Source organism: Cibotium barometz, chromosome 23 (assembly GCF_041138505.1).
Source record: "Cibotium barometz isolate CiBa-2024 chromosome 23, ASM4113850v1, whole genome shotgun sequence".
NCBI lineage: Eukaryota > Viridiplantae > Streptophyta > Polypodiopsida > Cyatheales > Cibotiaceae > Cibotium > Cibotium barometz.
The window spans coordinates 41,357,364-41,363,789 of record NC_141068.1 but is presented as its reverse complement, the minus strand read 5'-3'; positions in this window follow the sequence as shown (position 1 = coordinate 41,363,789).

The window sequence follows — 6,426 nt, the reverse complement described above, 5'->3', positions numbered from 1 at the left end:
CTACTTGATCCGAGACCTCTCAAAAAAGGAGGTTTCACTTTGGAGATAAGAAAACTAGATTACCTAGCATGAAGTAATAAACAACTACATCAACATGATAGAGGTACCTATAGAGCATCAGATGATATAGTGCAAGGTCTCTTTGCCCTTGGAAAGATGGAGCAGGAAGTACCTTTTCCCATCCCAACATATAACACATCTAAAGCAGTGGTGACATCCACTAGGACTTCTTTATTTTCAAGCACGCTAGAGGTAAGATATGTGCAGGAAGCACTTACATGCATAAGTATATTATAGAGGGCCTAAGTGAGGTTCAAAACCTCAAAATGATCCTGCATAAGGACTCCAAGATAGTAAACAAGAACTATTGCTAGTAAAGGCTAAACTACAGCAAGGATAAAAGCTCAAGGAACAATAAGTCACAGGACTATAAGAAATATAACCAAATGCTGGCCAGCAAGGCGAGCCTCAAGGCGATTGTGGCTAAGTAGAAGAAGGAAACCATAATCATCAAGGAGTGCCTGGTTAATGCAACCACCAAAACAGAGGAGGCCAAGCAAAGAGCAAATAACATATTGAGAAAACATTTGGAGGTGGTCCAAAGCATGCAAGAAAAAGCCAACAAGGACAAAGTCAAGCTTACTACTATTCGGAGGCTAGATTGATAGTTTATGATGCAGAGACCACGCCTTAGTCATGTATGAGCTCGATGTTGAAAAAATAGAAGAATGGGAAGAACATGCCACGATGAGCTAAGAGCAGTGTGGGAGGAATACATTAACAAGCTTAAAGCTATGCTAGAAGCACCCACCCCCACTTGTAGAGAGCTAATTATTTACAAGAAAAATGATAGAAATTTAGATGGGGGCTTAAAGCTATGCTGGAAGCACCCACCCCACCTATAGAGAGCTAATTATTTACAAGAAAAATGACAAGAATCCAAATGAGGGCCAAGGATAGTAGGACACTCCACAATTGGTGCATATAAAGGTAGGAGAAGGATCTGGAGAGAACCAGGGGTCTGATTCTAGAAACCCGGATGGTCTTAAAGAGCAGAACAAATAGTTGCAACAAAAAGAAGTGCAAGAATGGAAAGAAAAGTTTATGAACCTAAAAGCAGACGGTAAGACATCAAATATAGAGCATGAAAAGACCTCCAAGAGAGATCTAGTGCTCTAGGTAAACAATACCCCAATACATAACATACCTGAGGAGGAAGCACGTCATGTCTGGCTACTGCCAGACAGCTAGAAGTGAAAATAAATGAAGAACAAGCACTCCGAACTCAAGGGCAACAAGAAAAAGATACAAAGGCCATAAAAGAGCTAAAAAAACAAGGTGAAGGACAACTCACCTACGCCATCTCATGGACTAGCACAAGAAAAAGAAGCAGCAAAGGAGAAAACTACTAAACTCATGCATGTCTAGGCTGAGTTGGCAAAAAGAGAAGCCAAAATCCAATAGCTTAAAGAAAAGCACAAAGTAGAGGTATAGACAAAAGATAACCTGAAAAATAAATTTAGGAATGGTTCACTAAAGAACAGTAGATGCAGACTCCAGGAGGACAAAAATAGACTACTTATGGACCTAGTCAAAACAAAGGACAAAGTAGAAGAGAAGATCTAGATGGTATGTAAGCACAGTAGGAACCTAGCACAACACACAACGAACAGTGGCATGGGACAATTGGGAGGAAATCAAAGAGTTCATATAGGAGAATGAGGAAACTCAGATTGCAAAAACAAGAATGGTGATGGGGGCATCCGAAGGATCTATCATAAGGGACCAAGCCACTAGCTCTAGGAATGGCTCTGCCTTCTAGACGGTTAGCCCCAAGTAAGGTAGCAAAAGCTCAAACAAAGATCAGCACAGAAAAGGCCCCTTACTAACAAACCTTCTTGACTAACTCCCAAAGAGTTCTTGGGTCGAAATCACAAGGAGTGCCATTTTATGGTTGAAGTTAGAGCCAAGGGGATAGCAGACAAAGGCAAGATCCAATAATGCACATCTAAATTGATGATGCCATCAGTCTTGAACTCGATAACCCATGCTTTCCTAACGCATTACATGTAAGGTACACTGACTACATGCTAGAGAGAGAAGAAACTATTGGACAAATTGATGTACATGGGATTTATGGATGTAAAAGAATTAAGCCTAAGTTATTTGTTCAGAGGTTAAAAGGCTTGTAGTAGATGTAAACTATGCCAGTAAAGGTGAAAGAATCCATGAGGTGTACTAGGAGCTAGGGGCATTAAAATTAGCCTCCTTTGTTGACTTTGGAAGCTAGAATCTAGGGCATGTGGAGGCTACAATCATGGAGAGAATTTGTGAGAGAATCATGGAACTTTATCAGCACTTAAGCTTGATTAGCATTGACCTAATCATCTTGTACTCAGCCTATATAAGAGGCACACATCTAATGGAAATCATCTCTCTCATTCTCAACATTATGCCTTGCTTATGCTAATCATTATGTGATTAAGTTAATCAACTTTGCTTAGTGCTAATGTTGCCTTCACTATGAGTTCAATCATCATGGAGGATCCACCATGAAAACCAACATGGTATCATATCCAAGTTCTTAGCCCCTCTACTTGCGTTAACCTCCAAATAATCTCTGTTAATCCCAAATTAAGACTAATCCTAATTTTAGGCCTTTATCCTCTTTCCTCTAAAAACCCACCTTCAATGGAACTGCTAGTTCTCACTCTATAGAGCACCTGATGCCAAGATTTTTACATCAAAAGGAAGCTCTTTCAAAGCTCCTATAGCAACTCAAAGGATTCGTCGCGCAACTTGCTCTCTACTATCACCTGCAAATCATGTAGAAAATGGCATTGTTTTTCTTGACAAAAAGCTAGATCCCATCATCATTAGGTAAAATCAGACTGATCCCATATAGCTCGAGGGGTTTTTGATGATGAAGAACGCGGCGGTGGGCTTGGATTTTGGTTTGGTGGCTTGTAGTAGCTGGTACAAGCTTGTGGTGGCAGTCATAAAGGGCATTTATGGTAACGTTGAGATTAACCTTAATAGAAGTGGCTAATCTTCTATTTATGAGTGTAAATCTCATTAATGGGCTGTTGCTATTACTTCGTTTATGCTCATTTTGCAAAAGCCCCATTATATATATATATATATATATATATATATATATATATATATATATATATATATATATATATAATAGCTTTGCCTAAATCATAGCTTATAGCTTTAGCTATTAGCTAAGAGTAATAGATTTAGCCAATGAAATATATATATGTGTGTGTGTGTGTGTGTGTGTGTGAAGCTTTGTTTAAAACTTGATAGATTGGCAAAAGCTTATGAAAGAAGAGCAATCAGCAAAGAGGCCAAAAGAGGGAAGAGAAAAAAATAAAACAGCCAACGAGGTGAGAAAAAAAACAGCCACTGCAAAATGGAGAAAATAAATAGGTGCAGAGTGCACAAAGAGAAGGAGAATTTGAAAAATCTTTCTTTGGAAAAAAAAGTTTCTTAAAAGGAAAAATAGAAGCCTCTCCACCGTCAATTATGGATTTGCTAAGTTGAGAAGCTCTTCAAATTTTGAAATTAGAAGAGGAGTGCTGAAAACTTACTCATTCCATTCCATATGGTTGGATTTTGGTAAGGGTGAAAGAATCAAAATGTGGTTTTCCTACTAAGGGTGGTATTTGGTAAGTGGAAATTGGTCTTTGAAAAAATGTGACAAAGATCCGTAGCCCTTGATCTAAAGCTCTATCCAATGGTTCACAAAAATCACATAAACCTGTCCAAAAGTTTTCACACCCTTGGCTTCTTTATTCCTTGGATTTTTCTACTTGTAGCCTTCTGCTTGACAATAAATTTCTTGATAGTGTCCTAATTCTTTGGCCTTCTCGTGCAAGTATTCTTTCTTTATTTGAAGCTTTAGTATCTACTAAAATTCAATCTTTGCACCAAGTAATTAAAGTAAACCTTGCTTTTAATTTTTTCTTAAAAAATCCTTCTCCCTTGAGTGGTCCCCAAAGTTCTGATACCACTATATCAAGACCTTTAAGACAATTGGAGAAGGAACTCTAATTCTCAAACACATAATTAGAGCATAACATATACTTGCACAAATTAAAAGCATAAATCTTAATAAATACAACTAAATAAACAAGAGAGCTAGAGAATAAGAAAGAATCACCGTCGACACAAGATTGGGTTGAATCTCCCCTAGATGAGTGTAGCCCTTGTACCACTCACCCATATTTATATGTATTAGAAAAAACTTGCTTTTCAAAAAGACAACTTCCAAAAACAAAGCACATATGCTTTTAAGTTTTTGAGTGTAAAAGCTCTACAAAAATATAGCAAGCTATAAATATAAAGTCTTAGGCCTACCAAAAGTATAAAATATAATTGGTATCTACAAAGGTTTGAGGCCTTAGTCTTACAAAAATATTAATGTCAAAATATGAAACCAGAATAGGTGCTCACATGTCTTCCAAAATATCTCATAGTGATCCAACACATGTTTCACTCTCAATTAACACATAATCTGCTACACAATCATTGCCTTCATCCAAAATAATATCACTCAGCGCACACAACTGATTAAACACATTAATCTTGGTAGAGGATATAAATTAAAGGCATATCTAAAATAAAATATCTCGAAATAAAATAATGGGCATCCCCATAGAGGTTATGACTAACACCCGCCAGTAACTTGTTGTAAGCTCAAGGATACTATGAAGGCAATGCTAAAGAATGGATTCCAAAGAATACCATAAGATCCCCTAAGACTACACAAAAGAAGAAGCCTCAATAGGAATGACCCTGACTCCCAATCCAAAAGGTTATTGTTGAGAAAACGTGGGTTCCCCATGTGCATGGAGTAGATACCCCATGTGCTTACTCCATCATCTGCAAGGGTACCATGAAGGAAATTCCTTCATATGGGTGCCTAAAGAAATTAACAAAAACAATTCACCACCAGAGGCCAAAGCAATAGAGAACTCTCCCAAAATCGAAGGATCCATAAGAACTTTCTTGCACTCTACTCAACAAGGGCAACCAATACGTAACCTGTCCTACTATCTTAATGAGTAGCAACTCTAAGCTTCAACATCCTCATGTACTTCATCCATAATGGATTTATGATCGAGCACATATTAATGTACAACCCACTTTTTGATCTAACAGCAGAAGCTTAGCAACAGATACGAGAGCCCACTCTCTTAAGAAAAGGAGGGTAGCCACCTGAGAACAACTCAAGCGTATCCATATAAGAATCTATCAAAATGTCTATGGTACTTTAATATATTAGATGGAAATAAAGGCTGAATTGGAGAGCTTACACCAACATCTTCAATTCAATTCAAGAAAAAGATTTAATTATTATTGGGCATATTCATCGAAGAGGTAGATCCACCTCTTGAAAAGTTCAACATGTTCACCAACCTTGAAAATCTTTTTCATGGCCATTGATAACGGTTATATAAGGGTGGATAAAGTTGATGCAAATTTTACTTACCTCTCCTCAACCTTATCATAAACTCAAATCCATCCAAAGTGACCTTCATGAGATTTTCATGCCGCCGCGAAAAATCACGTGGTTTGAAAAATTAAAGTGGTTTTTCATGCCATCAAGAAAAACATAAAAATGGTATAAACAAAAATTTCTATTCTAGGGGGATGATTCCACATCTCAATTAATCATTTACCCAAGAATTTGGCATTGTGAAAACTCTAATTTTTCGCATCTTGAAAAACTAAATTGGGTTTTCACATAAACATCAATCATGGAAGAAACACCAAAAACACTGATCTATCACTTACTAAATGTCAAGATCAATCAACAATCAAAAGGGAAAAAAGTCATAGCACTGTGACAAACTTTGAAAACTAGCTTGGTATTTTATGCCATACTTAATCTTGATATTATACATCCACACACTGATCTATCATCACAATGTGTCGTACTAACATGGGATCATAAAAATATCACCAAAAGAAGGGAGTTGTGAAATACAATATTTTGAAAGAATCAAATCACAATGTGTACTTAATATCAAAATTAATTGTTTCATTTAGATGTTAAGTACACCACTTTTCTCCTTTCCAATTTGATTCTTTTGGATCAGCCATAATATAATGTGTACTTAATACTAAAATTAATTGTTTCCTTTAGATATTAAGCACAGCACTTTTCTCCTTTCCAATTCGATTCTTTTAGATCGGCCATAAGTTGACTTATAGTCCTCACATCATAAGCTATGTCAAGAGGAGTAATAATCACATTTATTAGGCTTCCTACAAGTTGTCATTACTATCAAAACTTGATTCATGTGTAAAAGCTAAAAGCTTTTGATTGGAGTCAAAAGTAGTCATCATGTTGAATCTTTCTAGCCCATCATGTTGAAGCTCCTTACTACCCACCATCATGTTGAATCTTTC